The sequence below is a fragment of the Sarcophilus harrisii genome, chromosome 5, assembly GCF_902635505.1.
Source record: "Sarcophilus harrisii chromosome 5, mSarHar1.11, whole genome shotgun sequence".
Lineage (NCBI taxonomy): Eukaryota > Metazoa > Chordata > Mammalia > Dasyuromorphia > Dasyuridae > Sarcophilus > Sarcophilus harrisii.
Window position 1 is genome coordinate 273,648,681 of NC_045430.1, and position 23,998 is coordinate 273,672,678.

Below are 23,998 nucleotides of genomic sequence, written 5' to 3' on the forward strand. Positions count from 1 at the left end.
AAGAAAATTGTGTGGTTCCCACAGGCCTTGTTTGCAGAGGCTCAGATAACGGATGGGCTCTTGGAAACGCAGCTGGCGCCGGCTTTAATGGGCACACACACTCTCCAGATGAGAATGACCAAAAAAACCCTAATCACCCCAACCTTGTCCTTTAACGAGAGCCCTGAGCTGCTCTGACTACTGGTCCAGAGGACAGTGAGAATCTATTAGCAAGCTCGTCGGCCCTTGGCTCGTTCCTAGCCGTGGCCATCTGGAAGATTTACCTTCTTCCTTTCTGATCTCCTAATTGGAAGTGCTGCCGGGCCCTCGTGTCCCTGTGTGGAGGGATGAGGGCGATGCCGAGTGATCTCGGCCCGCGCCCTTTCAGAGGGCAGCGGGAGGCGTCATTCAGCGCGTCCCAATCGCTTTGGATGGATGTGGATGGCTGCCAGCGGTTGATGGTCTGGCAGACTGCTCTTCGAAGAAAGACTGCTGATTTGCAGTGACCTCCAGCTGCACCCAAGCAGCTGAAATCTGCCTGCTCCAGTGATCCAACGGGGAGCTGCTTTGAAGTCAGCTGCGCGGAAAGAGTTGAGTGGTGGTCCCCCCCTTCCTTTTTAGTGCCTTGCCTCCCCATCACTGGGAAAGACAGACAAGGAGCCTGCCGGCTGCGCCTCGGAAAGGGAGCAAGGCAGAATTTGAGGAGACATCCTCATGTGAAAGTCAGACATGGTTGATTAATTCAGATTTATCACGAGCGTCAAGATCTGGGCAGATGAAGGGGCTGAGAACTCTCCGTTCACTGAACACTTTGGTAATTGACGTCCACACTGGAAAATCTTACTGTATTTATTCAGCCGGATCTTAAATATGACAAGCCCACTTCTTTTTGCCAGCATTCAAGCGTGCTGGACTGCCTCCACTTAAAAAAAAAAGTTTTATTACTTTTTATTTTATTTTATTTATTTTATTAAAAAAAATTACATCTTAGTAATATCTGCAAATGTCCCCCCCCCCTTTGTCCCTGGAATTGCTACCTCTCGTAACAAAGAAAAGGAGCTCATTGAAAAGAGCTCATGTAGGGATCCCTTTGCGGATGTGGGATGCACCGTTCTGCTCCGGGAATGCCCAGCTCTGGCCCATCAGGAGACCTGTGACATTCTATACTCTGATGCTCTTACTAGGTTTTCAGTGTCAGTTTTCAATTTCAGTTCAACTCGGGTCCGGTTTTCACGCCCTCATTTATATCCTTACAATCATCACATGGATTGTTTCTACTTCATTGTGCATCAGTTCCCAGGTTCTTCCTGGGTTCCTCTGGTCTCCTCACATTCCTCATTTTGTCCTGCACAGCAAATAGATCAAGCCTTTCTGCAGGAAAGTACCACGTGAACACTCCCTGTTTTCCATGATCAGAGAAATAGCCTACTCAACGCCTCTGTCAGATCTGGGCACGTCTGCTTGATGTGTAGTTTCCTGAAAGGATTGGACTATGCCTTGTCTTTTTCTTTCTTTGCCTTTGCTCTTTTCTTCTCATCTTTCCCTTTCCCCCTTCCTTCCTTTTTCCCTCAATTCATCTCTCTTCCTCATTTTCTTTCATTTTTTTCTTTCTCCCTCCATTTCTCTCCTTAGCTTTTATTCCACTTCTGTTTTTCTTCTTCCCCCTCCATCCCTTCTTCCATTTCCCCCTTGGCCTAAAGTGAAAAAGCCAGTATAATTATTCCCATTTTGTAGATGAGAAGAGTGAGAATTGAAATGACCTGCCCAAAGTCCCCCAGCTGGTAAAAGTCAGAGATGAGATTTAAGCTCAGGTGCCTTTTGGCTCCTGGCTCCTGTGCTCTCTCTCAGTTGGGACCCCTCTGGCCCTTCAGAAATGCAGTCCAATAAGCACTAAAGCAGAAGCAGGACTCTATCAAAACGAAGAGACAAACTTCTAATCAGAACGTGCTCCTTATTCATCTAACACCAGGTACAAACAAGCAGGCACATTGGTGAACTCTGGAGGCAGTTAGGGGGTGCCATAGTGCATGGAGCACTGGCCCTGAGTTCCAATCCAGCCTCAGATACTCACCAGCTATGTGACCCTGGCCCATTCACTTACTTTCTGTCTGCCTCAGTTATCTCATCTGTAAAATGGGTTGTAGGACCCACTTCCCAGGATGGTTGTGATGATAGAATAATAGAAAATAAAATACCTGGCACAGTCAACTCTATATAAAGAGTCATCCTCTTTTCTTACTATAATACCATGTCTGTCTTCTTTTTTTCCCCTTGTTTGTAATATCCTCTTTACATTGGTGCCCATGGGACTTTCCAAACCTTCCAAAGGCCTAGACATCTTTTGAGTAAAATAAATCCTCATCCTTTTACCTGATTACACCAAAAGCAGTTTCCTCCTGGCCACCCCTCCCACCCTTGAGTGTTGCTGCTTGTATGGATGGATTTATTTTTTCAACTATTTTCTCTCTTCTCAAACTATTTCCTTCTACCCTCAACTCTCCCCCTCAGAAGTCTGACAGCTTGATTGTTAACAGGTGCAGAGCTCACAGTTCCAAGAGAGGATCCTGGGCCCATCTTCCCGATTGGCGCAAAGGATCCCCATCTGGGGTTTGACTCTGACAGATGAAAGGCTATGTCCGTCGCCCGTTTCCCTGTGTACATGCCCACTGGGTTAACTGTCTTTCAGAAGCTCTCCCTGCTGGAAGGAGCAGCGAGCCGGCCATATGTGGAATACCGCTCCCACTGGCTTCCAGCATCTCAGCATGACACAAAACTCAGCCCCACTCCCTTTCAATTAAAGCAAGGTGAGCTCTGTGTCTGATAGATTCCTGCCATGGGCTGCAAAAGGTCACGAGTAAGTAGCAGACATCATTCCTACTTGTAAGAAGCTGAAAGATGACAAGTTGTCTAGAGAGAAAAGACATCACTACCTGGATTCAAGAGATGCTTGGCTTTATTCCCAACTTTTCCAGTCGCCAGCTGTATGTGCGACCATGAGTAAGGAGCTTGATTTCTTCACCTCGTAAAATTGAGAGAGTTAGGTGGTACAGTGCTTAGAACTCTTGGAGTCAGGATGAGTAGAGTTAAAATCCAATCTCAGACAATTACAAACTGTGTCATCCTGGGACTATAAAATGGGAGAGAATAATACCTACAATTTCTGAGGTTCAGTGGTGATAATATTTGTAAGGAACTTGTCAAACTTTAAAGAAATTTATAAATACTGATTATTATTATGATTATAGTATATATAATATATAATTAATATAGTATACATAATATATATTGTAGTACATAATATATATAGTATATGTAACATATATAATAATAATAAATATTATGGTCTATATAATATAATAATATATAATATATATATTTAGAGCTATAGTAATAGCTCTGAAGTATCCATTGTAAACTTTAAAGAACTTCATAAATGCTAGCTATTATAATTGCTAGTATATTACTAAAGCTCTAGAGTATCAATCTTGGCATGTCATAGGGATCAGATGAGATGATAAATTAAAGAACTATATATGTTTGCAATCTTGAAGCACAATATATGTGCTAGCTAACATTTTTATTAGTGTGCTTATTATGATTGCTGCTTCTATTCATGTGTCAGACAACTGTTTAGACAATATTGCTGGAAGATTATTTTCTCCTTCATATTCTTAAAACTATTATCTAGACCTCTTCTTTGCTCTTACCACGTATTATCTTCTTATATCTAATTACATACATGTCTTATCCCATTATAACATTGTAAACCTGAAGTAAAGAGAAACAGAGAAAACCCAGAGAGTGAACACATTGTAAATCAAGTGACTAAGCTTGGTCTCAAAGAAGAGATAAGAAAATAGACCTCTGGCTTTTATTTGCACAGACGAGACACATTGGCAGAGAATATACTGTTAGACTACGTGGATACCTTGGTTAGTTTTAGTGAACTGTTTTTCCTTCCCTTTCTCTTTAAATAACAGTTGATTTTCTTAGTAAAAGAGAGAGGAGACAGGTATACACAAAAAGGAAAGTGATATAAAAGCAAAAGCTTCATTTAATGATTATATTATCCTTAAAGGTAGGATCTGACCTACTTTTTATTTTCATTCAATTAACTGAGCATTTTCTCATTAATTTATGAATATGAAAAAGATCTGGGATCTTTTTGGTTTGGGGAAAATGTCAGCATGAGAAGTTTCTCTACTTGTGGAGACCACAATCTCAATATGGCTTAGAAGGCAAATCCAATATAGTTGCCTTAGGCTCAGGTGTGAAGTAACTCGCCCTGACCACCCAGCTAGGAAGTATCCAAGGCCGTTTTGGAACCCCAGTCTTCCTGATGCAGAGGTTCCTTGTCATCCTGTCTCTAGACTTACCCATGGTACAAACATCATATGTACCCATAAAGACTTACTGTACTGACTTGAATAAAGGGTCAGAGGAGGGAATAACTACAATTAATTACATGCAAAACTCACTAAAAGGAAAGCTGAACTCCGAGAAACTAAAAACTAGTCATGGTCCCAGGGAACAGAAAACAGTGACAATGACAATGATGATGACAATGACAACAGTGATGCTGAAATGGTTAAAAACTGAATTGGGAGAAATTGAAAAATCAGTAATAGTACCTGAGAATAGATCATGATTGTTATGATAATGATGATGATATAGCTTGCTCCAAAGTGTTTTACAATTATTCTTTCTTTTGATTCTTACAACAGCCCTAAGAGACAGGTGCTATTATTACTCCCATTTTATAGATGAGGAAACTGAGCCCAGAGCTGAAATGTTTTACCCAGGCTCATGTAACTAAAGGTCAGAAGTACCTTATGATACCTCCCCAATTCTACCATTTTCCTCCTTTAAAATACTCTTCCTTCTGTATGTGCGCGAATGTTTGTGGCGGCCCTGTTTGTAGTAGCCAGAAGCCGGAAACTGAGTGGATGCCCATCAGTTGGAGAATGGCTGAATAAATTGTGGTATATGAATATTATGGAAAATTATTGTTTGGTAAGAAATGACCAACACGATGATTTCAGAAAGGCCTGGAGAGACTTACACGAACTGATGCTGAGTGAAACGAGCAGGGCCAGGAGATCATTATATACTTCAATAACAAGACTATATGATGACCAGTTCTGATGGACCAGGCCATCCTCAGCAAGGAGATCAACCAAATCAGTTCCAATGGAGCAGTAATGAACTGAACCAGCTACACCCAGTGAAAGAACTCTGGGAAATGACTAAGAACCATTACATTGAATTCTCAATCCCTCTATTTTTGCCCACCTGCATTTTTTATTTCCTTCACAGGCTAATTGTACAATATTTCAGAGCCCGATTATTTTTGTACAGCAAAATAACGGTTTGGTCATATATACTTATTGTGTGTCTAATTTATATTTTAATATATTTAATATCTACTGGTCATCCTGCCATCTGGAGGAGGGGGTGGGGGATAAGAGGTGAAAAATTGGAACAAGAGGTTTGGCAATTGTCAGTGCTGTAAAGTTACCCATACATATAACCAGTAAATAAAAGGCTATTAAAATAAAAAAAAAAATAAAACACACACAAAAATAAATAAATAAATAAACAAATAAATAAAATACCCTTCCTTGAGGGAAAGGGACCCACATGTGCAAAAATGTTTGAAGCAGCCCTTTTTGTAGTGGCCAGAAACTGGAAACTGAGTTTGGGGAATGGCCAAATAAGTGATGGGATATGAATGTTATGGAATGTTATTGTTCTATGAGAAATGATGAGCAGGATGATTTCAGAAAGGCCTGGGGAGACTCACATGAACTGATTCTGAGTGAAATGACTAGAACCAAGGGAACATTGTACATGGCAACAGCAAGATTATATAATGATCAATTCTGATGGATGTGGCTCTTTTCAACAGTGATTTGGGCCAGTTCCAGTGGTCTTGTGATGGAGAAAGTCATCTGCATCCAGAAAGAGTATTGTGGGGACTGGGTGTGGATCATAATTTACTCTTTTTGTTGTTGTTTGCTTGCATTGTGTTTTCTTTCTCATTTTTTTCTTTTTTGATCTAATTTTTCTCATTCAGCATGATAAATGTGGAAATAGGTATAGAAGTACTGCACATGTTTAACATGTATTGCATTACTTGCTGTCTAGGGGAAGAGGTAGGGGTAAAAGAAGGAAAAAATTGGAACAGAAGGTTTTGCAAGGGTGAATGTTGAAAATTATCTATTCACATGTTTTGAAAATAAAAAGCTTTAACAACAACAAAAAAAGATACCTTTCTTTGGACAGCCAGACCAGGAATTCTTATAATCTGATATACTATCTGGTGGAGGGGGCGCAGCTAGGGGATGCCATGGTACATAGAATACTGGCTTAGAGTAAAGAAGACTCGTGTACCAGCATTCAAATCCTGCCTCCAAAACTAGCTGTGTGATCCTTGGCAAGTCACTTCACCCTGTTTACCTCAGTTTCTTCATCTATAAAATAAGAAGGAAATGGCAGACCACTCCAGTATCTTTGCCAAGAAAACCCCAAATGGGATCACAAAGAGTTGGACACAACTGAAAAATGACAAATACCATTTGGAACAATTCCAAAAGAAATTTCTATAAAATTAACTTTTTAGTGCTAACAAAAACCTTTGGTTTCTGTAATCCTGCTCTGCCAAGGTATTTTGAAATATCTGTAAACTAATGACAAAGTAGTTCCTTATTATAGGTTAATAAACTGAGAGTATACGAAACTGATTCATTTTCACGTAAAAATAGTGACTCCCAGTAAAACTGATTTATTTGTGCAATGGAAAACCTGTATGGTCCAACTGGGATGTTATCACATAAAAAGTTTATCTTTAGAGCTGTCGCCAGTTCTGTATTTATATACATGCTACATTCACTAACACTTTAACAAATGAGGAAGAATATAAATTGAGTAACTTTTATAACTACTTATGTTTCCCTCTAGGACAAGTGTAGATTCATTTATATTATAACCTTGTTTCTATAAGAGAGTAGCTGTGGCTGAATTGAATCCAAATGGATTCAGCCACTGCCCTGGTCTTTCTGCTTGGAGCACACAAGATATCACACTTGCTTCCTGTCCTTTTACTATAAAAATAACTTAAATAGGAAATGGGAAAAAAAGCGAGAGCCCGAGATGCAATTGAGATGAGTTACTACCCTGACAATTCGGTTGGAGTTGTTTACCAAACCCAGCTCACAGGATAAAGAGAGCTTCTCCATTATGTTTTTGGTTTACTGGTCTTGTTCAGTTGTGTTGAACTCTTCATGACTCCATTTGGGGGTTTTCTTGGCAGAGGTACTTGAGGGATTTGCCATTTCCTCTCCAGCACATTTTACAGATGGGAAAACTGAGGAAAATAGGGTTAAGTGATTTTCTCAGAGTCACACAGCCAGGAAGTATCTGAGACTGGATTTGAACTCAAGAAGATGAGTCTCTTTGACTTTAGGTCCGGCGTTCTGCACTACTCGCCACTTAACTATAATACCCACCATGTAACTTGGTTACAGAATCCCAGCAATGGGATGTCCAATTCTCCAATTTTAAGCTCTCTAGCTCTCTTGGGCAGTCCAAGATCTCATGAATGTTCCAGGCTGCGACAGAGCTTGGTATAGTGCCTGTACATACAGTAAGTGCTTAATAAATGCTTGTTGACTTGATATCACACTGCTGACTCCTATGGAAACTTGTGGTCCTCTAAATTCCCAGATACTTTTCAAATGAACTCAAACAAACAGGGTATTTCTCTGTGCTTTTCAAAATGCTCTAAAGTTCCAAATGATGAGAGCTAATGTGCATATTATACTTAAAGAATTATAAATCTTATTTCAAACATTACTTCAATTTATCCTTAGAAAATATGTGGCGGTTGGTTCATAGGATCATGGCTCCAACTTGCAGGCCATCTAGCTCCATCCTCTTTTGTCAAATGAGGAAGTTAAATCCCAGGGAAGTGAAGGGCCCCAAATTACGCAGAGAGTAATGGATTTGAACTTGGTTCTCTGATCTCCTACCTGTGAGAAAATCCCAACCCAGTGAGGCTGGTGCCATCATTATCCCCATCTTACAGGTGAAGAAATCGAGTCTTAGTCTTAATCTTAGTCCAAAATCCTATAGTTAATAATGATGAATGCATTATTTGAACCCAAACTGTCTGGACTCTGGGTCTCTCTGCTCTCTCCACTGGTTCATCCTGCCTTCTTCCAGATAGATACAAAGCCAACTATTCCCATTTGTTGAAAAAGGCTTCCCATAAAATCACCCTTAGAATGCTGAGCTATCCTTTTAATTCTATCCCTGGCAATCAGATTTAATTTTCTAATTATTTAAAAAAACCATCGATACAACATAGATATTGAAGAGACCTTTGAGATCATCTAATTCAATTCCCTTGATGGAAAGATGAAGAAATTGAGGGCCAAAGAGGTTAAATGATTTGCCAAGGTCAGCCAGCCAGCTGGTGCCAGTGCTAGGACCACGGGCCAACTCTCCTGCCTTGCAAACTAATGCAATTTCCACTAATGAGAATGCATCGCCAACTTTCTAAGGGCCAGCTCATTGACTATGGGAGGACCATCTGCCCTGGAAACACAGATGCTTTTATATAACATACCCAGAAGGGGCGCTTGAGATCTCTGCTCCTCCTAAGGGCAAAGGGGGGACTGATGGGAATGTCCACGTGTTTTGCTGGCTCAGCCTTTGGGAGAATCTGGGTCTTCATCACTACCAAGGTTGCCAGACAGAGCCCAAATTGGGCAATCCTTCCACAGGGCAACTCCGGATGCTTTGAAAGTTCTCTTGGTCCTCTTTGGGGATTGATTTCTTTTACAGATATATGTCACCCAAATCCAACTCTACATTCTGTTCCGTTATGAGCAATGGAAGAAGCCTTACTATTCTCCCAAGAAATAAGCCTTTATCCAAGTTCCCAAAAGAGCTTGGTGGATCTCAGCCAGGGCTGTTAATTTGTTCTCAACATCATTTCTGAGAAAACCAGATGCTAATTCATAGCAAATTACATTTTTGTGCATTTTCTTCAGACTTTTCAAAATCTTTTGGTTTACTCAGGATATTTTTTGCCTTTTTTGGTCAGGCTGTTGAGGGTGATCTAGAAAAACTTGCAGTATATTACCCACTCAGAGAACATTCTCTAATGCTGCTTGATTAGCAGCTGAATTCATGCAGGACTGTGAATGGTTTTTGATATGACTGTTTACAGAAGGAACATTTTTTTCTTTGATTGGCAGAATGATCAGGAGCAGGAGACGAATTCTGTTTTTATTTTGCCCCCTGATATTTCCACGGTTCCATCTGTTCACCATCATTCGGTGCCATGGTACACAGAGTCTTGGGTCTAAAGTTAGTCAGGAAGACTCACTTTCATGAGTTCATATCTGACTTTATACACATCTCCTAGCTGTATGACTTCAGGCAAGTTACTTAACTCTGTTTGCCTCAGTTTCCTCATCTATAAAATGAGCTAGAGAAGGAAATGGTAAATCACTCCAGGATCTTTGCCAAGAAAACCATAAATGGAGTCAGAAAATTGGACTCTAATGACTAAACAACAACAGCCACCATCTGAAGTGTAACATAGGTTGGGTGGCTGGGACTGTGCCTCAGGATAATAAATTCCAAAGGTACTGAAAGCCCTTGAAGTCCTGTAACAAGGTAGCAATGACAGAATGGAGATTCTACTTAGCAAGATTTACTTCAAGTAGGAGGCTACTAGGTGAAGGGCTAGAGTAGCTCCTTGCCATCCTTGCCTTGTTTGCTGCCCTCTCTCCTATCTCAAGGTCTTTGTCTCTGTTCCAGAGACAGGGTCTAATCACTCCTTTCAAATGAGCAGAACCTTTGAGATGTTCGTACAGCTCTTTCTGCTTCCAATTTCTTGTAAAAAGGGAAGGAAGTGGAAGGAGAGGCTGGTCTCTATCCCTTGTATAACCCAAGGTCCACTTAAAGCACAAGCAGAATCAGTTAAATGGAAGGAGATGCAATATGGAGAAGATAAGGAGCAGAAGGAAGGAAAGAAAAAAATTAGAAATAAAGGAAAGTCTTCAATGTGTTAGGAGTGGGATAGTGTCATTGAACTTGAGCAGAAGGAATCACTTAGTTCAAGCTTCTTCTTTTACTGCTGAGGAAATTTCAGTCCAGAGAAAGAGGTTCAAATCCTTGCCCAGGGTCACACAGATGGTAAGGAACACCAGATCCTCAGATGTCCAAGCTAAGCCCCTTTTCTGCCATTTCCCAGGAGACGGGGCTATTCCTAGACTTCCCAAGGTGAGAAAACAGGATCTGGCAAAGCTAAGGATAGGAAGAGAGGGAAGCAGATGATCGAGAAGAGATGTTAGAGAAGGCAATGGATTGTTGTGGAAAGAGAATTTAACTTGGATGCAGGAGGGAGCTGGCTTCAAATACACATTGGACATGTTGGATTTTGGGGCCTGGGGAAATTACTTACTCTGAATTAACTTCAGTCTTCTTACCTGTAACGTGGGGATGCCCTAGATCTAAGTGCAACCCCCTTCCTCAAACTGCATTGCGTTTATGCACTGTTGCTGCTGCTGTTCAGTCATGTCTTACTCTTCATGACACTATTTAGGGTTTTCTTAGCAAAGATACTAGAGTGGTTCGCCATTTCCTTTTCTGACTCATTTTATAGATAAGAAAATGGAGGCAAACAGGGTTAAGTGACTAGCTCAGGGTTACACAGTGGGTAAGTGTCTGAGTCTGGTTTCAAACTCTTGGATGAGTCTTCCTGACCCCGGGCTCCATGCTCTGTACAATATGGTGCCGCCCAGCTGTGTTTGCTTCCCAATATATATGCATGAGACAGAAAGGGATAACAGAAAAGCACTGTCCTTGGAAGACAGCACGAGCTGCGTTAGCAGTCAATGCTCCTCTTGAGGATTTTTCTCTAAATCCCAGGTGTCTCCCCATGACACAGTCAAAGGTCTTTAATATATTCCCGTATTCCATCCCGCGCCAAGTGGAAAGCAAGCTTTATGAGGACTGGGACTGTTTCTTCTTTGAACCCAGTTTAGAACAAAGGTACTTAATACATATTGAATTGGATCCTAAAGGGGGAGGGAAATGCCTGGTAAAAGCCATGCAGGTAGTTTGCAATAATGACGAGATTTGGACCTCTGTTCTCTGACCTCAGATCTAGTACCCATTGCCTCTCTGGATGTCCTCTCCTCCAGATTAAGCATTCACGGTGCCTCCAACTGATCTGCATTTGACATGATCTACATGCTTTTTTCTGTCCTGGCTCACCTCCCCTGGAAGCTCCCCAGCTTATCAACATCCTCCCTAAATGTCTGTTGGACTCAAGATGCACCAAATCCATACATTCCAGGCCATCAGAATAAATCTCTCATTCTCCTTGACAAAGCTTTATGGTTTGGCAGAATCCAAAAGGTCTTTGTCTCTTATCCAAGGATCTGCCCTGTGTCCTCGCTCGGCTGACATGTATGAGCAGTGATTGTCATGCTTTCATGTGGATTTGATTTATAGATGTTGATTCAGAGACATTGTTCCCAAAGAGCTATTTACAACCATGATGTGTTGTTCTAGGAGGAGCCGTTCCCATTCCCTGGAGTCTCGTCCGTAACCACGTTGGGTTCTCCCCAGCATTACCCACCTGGTGCTCCCCAAAGATTCTCACAGCAATAGCCACACTCCATCAGGTCTTGCTCTTTCCTAAGTTAGCCCCAAAAGGAGCCAATGGACCTTCCAAGGCCATTTCAAACAGTTTGAGGCCTTAGGGACTTTTGCAGGTAAGACAGACTCTGCAGCCATGGTAGAGGAACAAGTCTTTTTTCAACATGTTTTAAGGCTTATAATAAAGTATATAAATCTGCCCTGTTACTAGGTAAACCATGAAATAATCCAGGAGCACAGATTTTAGTGGGGAGGGGCAGCATCCTTCTCAGGAAAGTCTGATTGGCTTCTCATGTCTGATGTCACAGGCAGAGAGATGGCAGATACTGCCTACGGCAGAAGTTCTTACCCCAGAGTCTAGATTTTTTTTTAAATAAATACACAGAGAGATAAGCTGTATTTCAATAAAATTGGTTTCCTATATATTTTTTGTTGTGCATTTAAGTTTCCACAATATAGAAAAGTGGCCTAAAGTGTTCTACTCAAGCCAGCTTGCAGAACAGTGGCAGCATGTGGGGTCCAGGAGGGGCAGGGAATGGGAGGAACCCTGCCCAGGCACTTAGCTTACTCTTACTTCTCTCTGCGTCTCTCAAATGAGATAATATTTGGAAAGGACGCCTTGTGCAATGTAGGTAGTTAGCAAATAATTGTTCCCCTCACCCATCTTCAGTTTTTTCATCTTTAAAATGAGGATCATAATAACATTTACCTCCCAGATGGGTTGTGGACATCAAATGAGAAAAGCTATGTGAGATACTGGTTTTAACAGATAAGAATAATCAGGGGCAGGTAGGTGGGGCAGTGGATAGAGCACCAGCCCTGAAGTCAGCAGGATCCGAGTTCAAATCTAACCTCAGACACTTAACACTTCCTAGCTTTGTGACCCTGGGCAAGTCACTTAACCCCAAATGCCTCAACAACAATAACAACAAAAGAATAACCAGAAAAAGAACCAGAAATTGGGGCCTTTCTCCCAGCCCATCTAAGAAGAAATCCCTTTGCTCTGAGGTCCTGGGCCCCCAGCCCTGTGTTCAAAGCCTACCACTTCCATTTGCTACCTGAGTGACCTTAGGCAACCTCTGAGCTTTACCTTGCTGAGGTGTATGATGAGAGAGGTGGGCTGGATGAGCTCTGTGGGCCCCTCCATCTATAAGGTTCCAATGTTCATCAGAAGGTTCCTATTTTTCTCTGTCTTTTGCCATTTCCTATTTTTCTGGACCGTGATAACCATCAAATATCCAACATACAACAAAAGGACATCCAGTAGACAAGCAGTATGGTAGAGATGGAAGCATAAATTTAGAGTTAGACTCTGGAATTAGAAGGGAAGCTAGATAACATCCAGTTGGACCCATACAGGAAAAGTATTTTACTCTAACATCCCTGACAAGTGATCATTTAGTCTCCACTGGAAGACGTCTATGTAGGGAGAAGGCAACTTCTCTGGAGGCAGTTCATCCCCTTTGCTAATTGTTAGGGAGTTTTTCCCAACATCAAGCCTAAATTGGCCTCTTGTTTGCCACTTACTGTCTTCATGACCTTGAACAAATAAACTTGCCTCCATAAGCCCCTCTATCTTCACCTATAAAACAAGGAAATTGGACTACATGCCTTTGAGATCCCTTCAAGCCCTCTGAGTATGATTTCATGAGCTAATGGAATAAAATCCCAAGTCCTAGTTTGGTTCAAGCTGCCAGGCTGAAACAAAATGAAGGTTCCTGTGGGTTTCATGTCTTCTTTAACTTCCAGGGGATCACCATGAAACTTGGAAGGTGAATGGAGGGAGCAGCTATGTGAACAAGGTCCGGGATGCTCACTGTCATGGAACCATGAGTTGATAACTGGTATCAAGCAACCAAGGACCGCTTTGTCTGTGGAAGAAACAGTCAATGAGAAGGAGAAAATGTGGAACAATATCTTGTTTTTGTTTTAATAAGAGGGCATCTGAGAAGTCCATAGCTGTTCCAAACTTGGTCACAAGACCAGATTTGTTTTGATTATTTTAATGTGCTTTGAAAATCCAGAAAGAATTTATCTCACTCTATGATAACATCTCTCAAAAGACCTGTTTCTTCAATGACTCTGTATATATGAAAAGGACTGTAGACTTACCATAACTGCTGATAATCAATCTTTGTATACAAATGAGAGTAATTTGTGATTTAATGATATAGGAATCTTTTTTCTATCCATTGATGTTGCTATATAACCTAGTCATTAGATAGAGATTAAAGCTATCTCAGCAAACAATTTTTTTATTTTGAATTGAAAAATAACATTTCCACATACAAACTAGAACAGAAAAAGATTACATATGAAATAAAGAATCTCTGTTATATAGCTTTTTTAAAAAATTGTAATAAATCCAACATGTTACTTTCAAAATTGTCCAGCTTGCCTATATTTTCTTCTTAATGTTCTTTTCTCTTCTGCAGATTAAAAAAAAGATTCAAAGAGCTTTTTTTTATTTTGGCAACATTATCATCCTGTCTCCCTCAAAGCTCCATCCCCTCCATTGAACCAAAGAAAAACAAAACCCATGGCACCAATATATAGTCAACTTTATTTTTGAAGGAGAAAGTTAATCCTCAAAAGGCACAAGGATGATTCTTTTTTCAGGTCATTAGGTTGTCCTAGAATTAAAAAACAGAAACATAATGAACCTACACTTCAATGCTAGTCTTTGCTTCAAAGGATTTTATGTTGGTCAAAAAAAAATCTTATAAGCAAAAAGCACACTACAAAATCGACCTTGGCTAGAGTCCTAATGGCAATCCAGGCATGAAACGAAATGCTGACCCAATAGCCTAGAGATTATGAGAAATCAGAGGAACCCTTCCTAGCCCCTCCTGCTGTTAGAGTCCTCACTTCTAAGAATGCTTCCCATCCCCTCGTATCTTTTATGTACCAATGTCTGCCCGTGTTCTTTCCTTCTGTAGGAGGAAAATATCTTAGAGACATTATTGATAAAGACCTCCTAAGTGCCAAAGTATTTATAATAATCAGTCAATGACCATTTAAGAGCTCCAAGGTGTCAGGTGCTATGCTGTGAATAAGCACCTACTATGTGCCAGACACTGTGCTAAGTGCTGGAAATATAAAAAAGGCAAAAAACAACTCCTCTTCTCCAGGTGTGCACAGTCCAATGGGTGAGATAGCATGCAAACAAACAGCTTTGTACAAATGAAATCTATGGAGGATGAGCTGGAGATAACCAATAGAGATGCACTGCTGAAAGGCAAACCAAAGTGCTTATGAAGTGATGGAATATTACTACTGTGCTATAAAAAATGCTGTACATTTGGAATGTAGAGAAGCATGGATAGATTCCCTGAGTTGATGCAAAAATCCAAGAAACAATATTCACTATGACTAATTCATATAATGTGAGACAATTCACCTTAAAAAGAATAAAAATGCCCCCCAAAATGCAAAATCGTTGGAGATGGATATTGTGAAAGTACAAAGAACAAAGTTGGCCCCAGAGAAAAATTGAGAAGGGACATTTTCCCCCTTTCTGATGAAGAAATGGCTTACCCAGATGGGGAATTCTGCATATCTTGGTAGATATTTTGGGTGATTTTTACTGATTTTTTTTCTTTTAAAATCATTTGTTGTATAGGGTGATATTCTGGGAAGATGGAGGAGGAAAGATATGGAGGTGGGGATGGGGAATTTAAACTATGTAAAAGCAAAAGCTATCAGTAAGTATTTATTTTATAAAAAGAGTAGAAGTACCTTGAGGGAACTGATCAGTTTTGCTTCATCTTTATATCACCAGTGCTCAGCCCAATAATAATTACTGTACTCATAGTTAATTAAAATAATGACAAATACTTATTGATAGATTAAGGTCCTTCGGGACTGGTTTACAAAGTAATATAATAGAGAGATCATAAGAGTTGGAGATCTAAGGTTGATGCTCCTCATTTGTGTGACTATAGTGGGTGTGACATGCAACTCTTCCTTCATCATTTGTAAATGACATTTGTAGTAGAGGCTCCCACCCATTCTAATGGGTCCAAGTTCTTTGGAAACCTCTTGCTTCTCTGGTTAATGATCTCTGCTCTTGTGAACCCCAGAGACCTTAGTATCACAAGGTCTCTACCTTGGATAGCCGCCGATTCTCCAGTTGATTTATCCATTGAGTTATTGATTTGTTCATCGACTTATTCATTCACTAAGCATTTAAAGGGAAAGGAAACAAGTATTTATTAAGTACCTACTATGTGCCAGGCACTGTCTTAAGCATTTTACAAGTTTCTTATTTGCTCTTCACAACTTTTTAAAAAATAATTGAGGAACGGAGGCATAGAAGTTGTTCTTGTTCTGGGTCAAAAAATCCAATTTTTTTGTCTGAGTTTGTCTGAGACACAAAGCAAGTGTCTGAGGTTGGATTGAATACAGGTCCTCCTAACTCCAGGTGCAGAATTCTACCTACTGTGCTGTCCAACTGCCCACTTAAGGAGCTTTTCAGGCATTGTGTTAGGAATACAAAGACAAAAATGATGCAATCACTGATCATATATAATCTACTAATACAGAAAGTTAAGTGTGAGATTATATAGAAAGAGAGGGATACAAAGTAATTTGGGGGGAAGGTATTAGCAATTGGACAGTGCTCAGGTTTTGTAAGTAGTCAAGTTGACAAGATTTCAAAACAGAACAGTTTAATATAGGATAATATAACAGAAGCATAAAATTGGAGCTAGAAGGGACCTTGGGGATCATTATCTAATCTCCAGAAATCATCCTGAGGGTCAAATTTGGTCCCATACTGTTTTTGAACCACATGTGAGCTAAGAATAACATTTTAGGTACAATAAAATTTAATTTTAAAAATATAAAAACCATCCTTAGTTCATTTGTCATACAAAAATAGGTGGCAGATCTTGCCTGGAGTTTTCACCCTTAGATTCAGCCTTTTCCTTATCTAGATTAAAAAAACTATATATATATATATATATATATATATATATATATATATATATATACATACATTAAGAAGGTAGAAGAATGAGTGTCTGAGCCTAGAGCTAAGAGATTCCCCTCCCCATTTAGGAGCACTACCCAGAAATGCAAGCACTGTCACATTTTCCCCTCCTCCCCCCTAGAGAGCTGTTTACTTCCTGTACAGTTGAGTAGAGTCTGCCTATGGTCTAAGAAAAAGGACCATTCTCAGTGTCTGCTCCCCCACCATCCAGCTTCTGATATCACTATGATCTGCTTTCCCTCTGGATAATACCCCTTTCACCGGATTCTCTAATTCCACCCTATCTTTTTGGCCCATTTGTCCCTTACTCCTGCTCATCTTTCCTTTGGTTCTTCCAACCATGGGATGGGAAAGAGCAGAGAAGTAGAGATTCTCCTCTAGAAAGTATTTCCACCCACCAGGAAGACCTGGATTCAAGATGTGTCATATACAGTTGTTCCTTATCATACTTACATTGCCTGCATCATGGAGTTGTTGCAAACATATTTATAAATATAAACTATCCAACACTTAGATGGCTTCATTAATTTGCATGCTATTACTCCCACCATTAAGTGCAGTGCTCAGCCTTAATTTCTTTCCATCTTTTTTGCCCTGCCTTCCCATATATCACGTATAAAGACTCTATCCAATATGCTGAAAGCCTTCCTTATCTTCTTTTTTTTTTGAGGAGGAGGGGAGAGAAAGGCCATCTGAGTTAAGTGACTTGCTCAGTGTCACACAGCTAGTAAGTGTCAAAATGTCTGAGGCTGGATTTGAACTCAGGTCCTCCTGACTCCAAGGACAGTGCTCTATCCCCTGTGCCACCTAGATGCTCCATCTTTTACTTCTTTTGATATTTATGCATGCCAATTCAACATAAGGGCTATCCATTTGTAATCATTTACTCTTTCTATAAGATTGGCCCGCTTCATTTTCCAGTCAAATAAGTTCTTTTCAGTGTATTGAGCTATCACTAATATAATTACATTATTCATAAAATAGCTCCAGTTACTTAAAACCCTGCTGCAATGGCACATTGTGACCCGGGGGGTATCTCGAAGGATTTGAGCCCAAGTTTCGTCAGGTATCCCAAGCGGCAGAGGCCTTGAAGCTGGATGCTGAGAGTAAACTGTCTTTCTGCGGTTTGTGAACTAGGTTGGTTAAGTCGGGAGAAACTTGGCCCTATGTTGGCTACCAGGGGATGGATTTATAACTTCCTCCTGTCTTGAGCCATGTAGGGCCCCAGAAGGAGGATCTGATGTCCAGAATTCTCATCTCATTTTTTGAAAATGACTTATTTTGTTGACTTATTTCCCAACAAACTTTCCAAGAGCTCCCAACTTCCCTCTGTCTTGAGTTTGTAGTAGAATGAGGAGCATCTCTTTCAATCTGACAGTGTGAGATGGACACTGGCCTTTGTCTTGTGCCTTCTGTCTTGTGCTGGCCCCTCCTCCACCCCCCATCTCCTCACTGTCAAAAGTCTGCGCCGGTCCTGGACATCCAAGTTTCATTGCCTTCCCATTTTGAGCTTATTTACGTTGTTTCTGGTTCGGCTCCCTCAATAATATCAGTTCATTTGTCTGCCTACATTTCTCTGAATTATCTGTATTAATAAAAGCTCGTTGAATTGGATTCTTGGTATCCTTCATTCCGTGTTGCCCAGTAATATTAAATAACATTGCTTTGGGGCGATGCTCCCGAGGCAGAAAAAGCTTCACTCGAGCCGGTGTCCGTGTTCTCTAGCTCCTGCCTGTGGAGCTGAGCAATGGCCACAGGAGCACAAGACTCATAGCTGGCCACAGAAGGCCTCTTATTGGGCTGCCTGTTATTCTAGCTTTTGGCTACTCTCAGGTCATCCTGGTCCCAAGTCTTGTGGCCCAAAGCCTTTTGTGACTGACTACGAGCAATTCGACGCTGAGAAGGCTGAGCACGAGTCGTTTCTGGCCAGCTACCGGTTAATTGATGGAGCCCAATCGGATTGCTCTGGACACCAGTGGGCTAAGCGGATTAAGCTCCCCAGGCCTTCGTGCATCTGTAATAGATCTCTAATAGTGATGGGACTAATACCTGGTCCTCCAGTGGTCAAGGCTCTGGCTTGAGGACTGTCACTCAAATGCTCTTTACCCCAATGGTTTTTTCTTATTAATCTAATATAGGCTGATGATGTCACTCAGGGCCCCCGCCCACTTGAACCGTGCTCTTCTTTTGCCTTCTTTTTGAATCGCTTCATTTATCATCTTCACTCATAATAGAATAATGTCATAATTTTACGCATATGGTTTAATTAAATTAGTGGCTGCCTAGCAAAACTAGAAGCATTAATTGCGTGGAACATGACCTGCACTTGTGTCCTGATGCAATCCTCCCTCCTGGGGGGGGGGGGGAAGGAGGGGAGGAAATGGGGGAGGGCTCTGGATCTTTAAGCTGCAGCTTCTCTGGCTGAGGAATGAGTTACAGGAGCATGGGAACATGCATCCAGTCACAAGTGGCCTGGCTCCCAGCAAGGACATCCGTCTAAACTCATGAGAGGGAGAGTAGCTTAAAATGGAAAATGCCACATTTTACTCCTGCCACAGGATGCTAACCCCCCCACCAGCAACTACGAATCTCTTTTTTCTCCTGCTCTGGTCACTCCAGCTCTGAGATGGGAGGATTTGGCTGCCTTGGGAACTCTCACTTTAATGGGAAAGGCTGGTGGGATCCCACAAGCAGCCCTGGGACACGTCCCTGTCTGTCTTGTGCTGGACCCTCCTCCACCCCCCTTCTCTTCACCATCAAATGGCTGAGCCAGTCCCGGACATGAGTCTCCTCCATCCAAAGCATTCTGGAAGAGTGTAAGCTCCGAGAGGGAAGGAAATTTAGCTTTTATCTTTAACTCTGTGGTACCGGATGCAGAGAAGGCCCCAGACATGGTAACTATTGGATGGGCCGGGCTGCGTTTGGGGGAAACAAGTGGGGCAATGTCGGAACCTCGGCGGGACTGGGGAAGGGGATGCAGCAGCCCCTTCCTCGCCCCCATCTGTTACACATCATTGGTGACTTTGTGGAAAAGGGGCACCTCTTGGCCACGGCAGATTAGTACAAAGCCTGACAGGAACGTCCCAGCCGTGAGACCCAGAAGGATAATCTGACATCTTTACAAGCTGATCTGCTTCTTGGGCATCTGTCTGATGCGCCGGCGTCAGTACCTGCTCCAAGCTGCTCTGACAGTCAGACCCTGGGAGAGGAGTCTATGTGACTTGGATGCTTTCCCTTAAGGGTCTGATTGAAATAAAATGGTGGCTGGGGCTCCATTTGCTTCCTTCCAGCTGACTCCAGAGCCCCGGAGACCCCCAGAGCTGCCCCCACCCAGCAGACACACAAGCCCCATGGTCCCCCGGCTTCTTCCCCAGCTCCTTTTCTTCAGTACATTTTCCTGGCAGCTCCTTCCAATTTGCCTGTTTACTAAAATCCCATGAAAAACACATCCAAACACAAAACAAAAAACCCGAGGCGTAAATTTCCCGATCATCCATTTAACTCAGAGATGGGAGGAGAGAGAGAATTTGTAGCTTTCAGAGCCCATTAGCTGGCTAATGATAGCTTGGGCCCTATGGCAGCCCTCCGCCTGATAAGCTGCTCCCAGCATTCATTGAGGAGGCCGGGAGGCCTTTAGAGGGCCCAGCTCTGTCTCTGTAGCCTGCACATGTTTTCAAACAGAATTTCATGCCTGCTTCCTGACAGCTCATTAAACAAAGGCCTCTCGGTGCATCTCTTGCCCATCTCCCCGCCGCGGCGGGAGCCTATTTTACGGCAGGCCCCAGATTGCAGGCTCTTCCTGCCTCCCAGTGGCCCGCCTGCCAAATGCTTATCAGCCTCCCCAAAGGTGACTGTGCTTCCCCATCAGCGCAGGTAGCCACGGTCTTGGCTGTGACCCTCTGAGGCAGAGAAGGAGAGCGATTAGGAGCCGTTCCTGGGCAGGAGAGATAAAAGTCATGGCAGTCACAGGGATGTGGGGAAGCGCTCAGGGGAGGAGGAGGAGGATGCTGGGAGGCTGATAGCTCCCATTCACGGCCCGGCCTGGCAGCGACTTCCAGAGACAGCTGGCCACGTCCGGACCCGGGGGGACGGCACGCTCAGACAAAGCAAACAAGGACCTAGGGGTGTGAGAAGCGGGTGGATGGGGCTGATCAGAGCGGCTGCTTTCTAATTACTGGCTTCTCTCCTGCCATTAAAGCATCTTCCTGCAGCCAAATCAATAAAGGCTGCACGGATTTAGATTTTTGCTTTGGATTTTTTTCATTTCTTCCTGCGAGCTCGGGCCAAAAGCGTTTCTGGTTCTAGGACAGATGAAGATGTCTCTGAAGTGAGCGGCCATTTTGGGCATCCGACAAAACTTGTAGCAGGTCTTTTGCTCCCAGCGTGGAGTCCTGAGCAGATGGACCTTTTCCATTGGATGGGAATGTGCAAATCCAACAAAACCCCCTCGATCTGCACCTCCCCCCAAACAACATGAAACCCTCCTGTTCCAGTTCTGAGACAAACAGAATCCACCAAAGCGGACTCGGCAGATGCCCCAGGCCAGTGGGTGAGCCTCGGGCAGCCAGCTTCAGGAGCAGGTGCCCAGAGATAACCCGGGGGGGTGGGCATCTGACCCAGGAACAGCTGGGACTCACGGGCTGAGCCTTGTTAGTGCCAGAGGGCCTCAGGGCATCTGTCAGGCAGACTTGCCTTAAGGGAGATCCTCTCTTCTTGGGCCGGACCACAAGAGTCCCCAACCTTCCAGGAGGCACAGAGTGAAGGGAGGCTGGGAAAGGGAGACTGCTTTCTGTTTCATAATATTAGGGTGGGAAGAGACTTCAGAAGTCATGTAGTGGGACTTTTTGCCAAAGGCTGACTCTTGTCCACAATTATCCTCAGTGAGTGGTCGTCCAGCCTACAGACCTCCAGAAATGGGGGACTCACTGCCTTTGGGGGCAGCCTTTTCTATTTGTGTACACTGCAATTATTAAGAAGTTGGTCCTTATTCAACTCAACTGAATATATGCTTATTACGTACCTTTTATATACCTGACACTGTGTTAAGTATTAGAGATATACACAGAAGGAAGCCTTCTCTGCTCTCAAGGAACTTATATCCCACTGGAAAGAAATGATATGTATACTGTAAGGTATAAGTAAATATATTTAATATGTAAGTAAATATTTATGCTTTTATGTTTATAAAAATAAATATAACAAACATTAAATACCTTCAATAATATACTAAATATATATATTTAACAATATACAATACATATATCTATTTAATATTAAATACATATATTTAATAATATACATGTATGTATTTTAAAAATACAATCCATATATATATTTAATATGTGTTGTCATTGTTCGTCCTTTATTCTTGAAAAGGACCTTATGTCAAAGAGGTGACGCCATGACATGCAAGTGAGTTGGATTTAAGTGAGGGAGGGCTCTGTAAGGCCACCTGCCTTACTTTCTCCTCCAGGGCCATCTGGGTTCAGCGGCCAGATAGAGATCAGGAAGGCTGAAGATGGCCCTGGGTACAGAATATGTGTAGAGATATACAGAAAGACAGACAAACAGATAGATAGATAGATAGATAGATAGATAAATGGATGGATGGATGGATGGATGGATAGGCCAGCAGAGAGTTAGAGTTAGGTAAGTAGGTAGGAAGATAAATAGATATATTACTTTGGAAGTAATGGTTGGCCTCCCAATTATTTCTGTTTGCTTGATCTAGTTCTTTCTTAAGAAACCAAGCAGAATGTATATTAACTTTCAAACACAAGAGAGTCCTTTAGATAGTTTAAAAGGCTTGCTAGCATTTACATAGGATTTCAAAGTTTGCAAAGAACTTATATATATGTATATATCTATATTTACATTTATATATGTGTGTATAGCACTTTATATATACATATAGCAAAGCTCTCTCTGTCTCTCTTTCTCTCTCTCTCTCTCTCTCTCTCTCCTCTCTTTCTTTCTCTCTGTCTCTCTGTCTCTCTCTCTCTGTCTGTCTTTCTGTCTCTGTGTCTCTGTCTGTCTGTCTGTCTGTCTCTCTGTGTGTCTCTCTCTATCTCTCTCTGTCTCTGTCTCTGTCTCTGTCTCTCTCTGTCTGTCTCTCTCTGTCTCTGTCTCTCTCTCTCTCTCTCTCTCTCTCTCTCCTTTTTCTCTTTCTCTCTGTCTTTGTCTCTGTTTCTCTCTCTGTCTCTCTGTCTCTCTGTCTCTCTCTCCTCATATATGTATATTTGTATCTAGCTTTAACTTTTCTTTTGAAACCTGCTCATACCCTTGGAACATTTACCTGTTGGGGAGTGGATTTTACATGGAAATGGCGCTTAAGTCTAAAAGCCATTGCCTAGTAGATGTTAAAGTTAAAGCTATTTCCAATAATATGGAAGCATGGTCCACACCACTAATTATAAAAGAAATGCAAATTAAAACACCTGTGAGATTTCAACTCCCCATCGAGTGGGCAAACATGGCGCTCCAATACACCAGTAGCCTGGGTGTTCTCACTAATGTGGGTACTCGTTTCACTGATACAAATCACTACCAACCTGTGCCTCCGATTCTTGCAGTTCCATCATTCAACTTGTTCAATTCCCATCTCGCTCTTTGTGCCCCCAGTTGGGTTTTCTTGGTAGAGATATTGAGACATTTCCTTCTCCAGCCCATTTTACAGATGAGGAAACTGAGGTGCACAGGGTGAAGTGACTTGCCCAGCATCACACTGCTACTCTGCTTCAGAGGCCATATTTAGACTCACTTAGGCTTTCCAGGCTCAGCATCCTATACATTCTGGTAATGCTCCTTAGCTGCCCCCATGGAAAGTATAGTGTCCCATGTAATAGAACCTTAAGATAACATTGGAAGAATATTTGTGTTGAAAAAAGATGAAATGATTTGGGGAAGGAGTTTGTCATTTAAAGAGCTTCCTAGTTTCCTAACAGCAGTCCAAGCTGTTCTCTACCTGCTTGAATGAGTGAATAGAGGAAAAAGCATTTATTAAGTGCATCCAATGTGCCTAACACTGTGCTAAGTGCTGGAGCCAGACATAAAATACCGAGACAGAATTTGAATTGCTTTCATTAAGATAAGGAGAAACATGAGGTGGGCCCGGGGGCCAGGGAAGGACGTTTTCATTTGGGAAGCCCCACGGTGAGAGGGACAAGAGGCAATCCCTGACCTTGTCCCACAGAAACATAGTAGCACTGTTCGATTACAGTTGTTCAACAGTAGACAGAAGGGAGAAAGGGATGGGGATATTGGCAAGGCAAAAAGTGGCCTCGGTGCGGGTGAGGATGCTGGTTTAGACCTCTCTGTCTCTGTCTCTCTCTGTCTCTGTGAGAGATT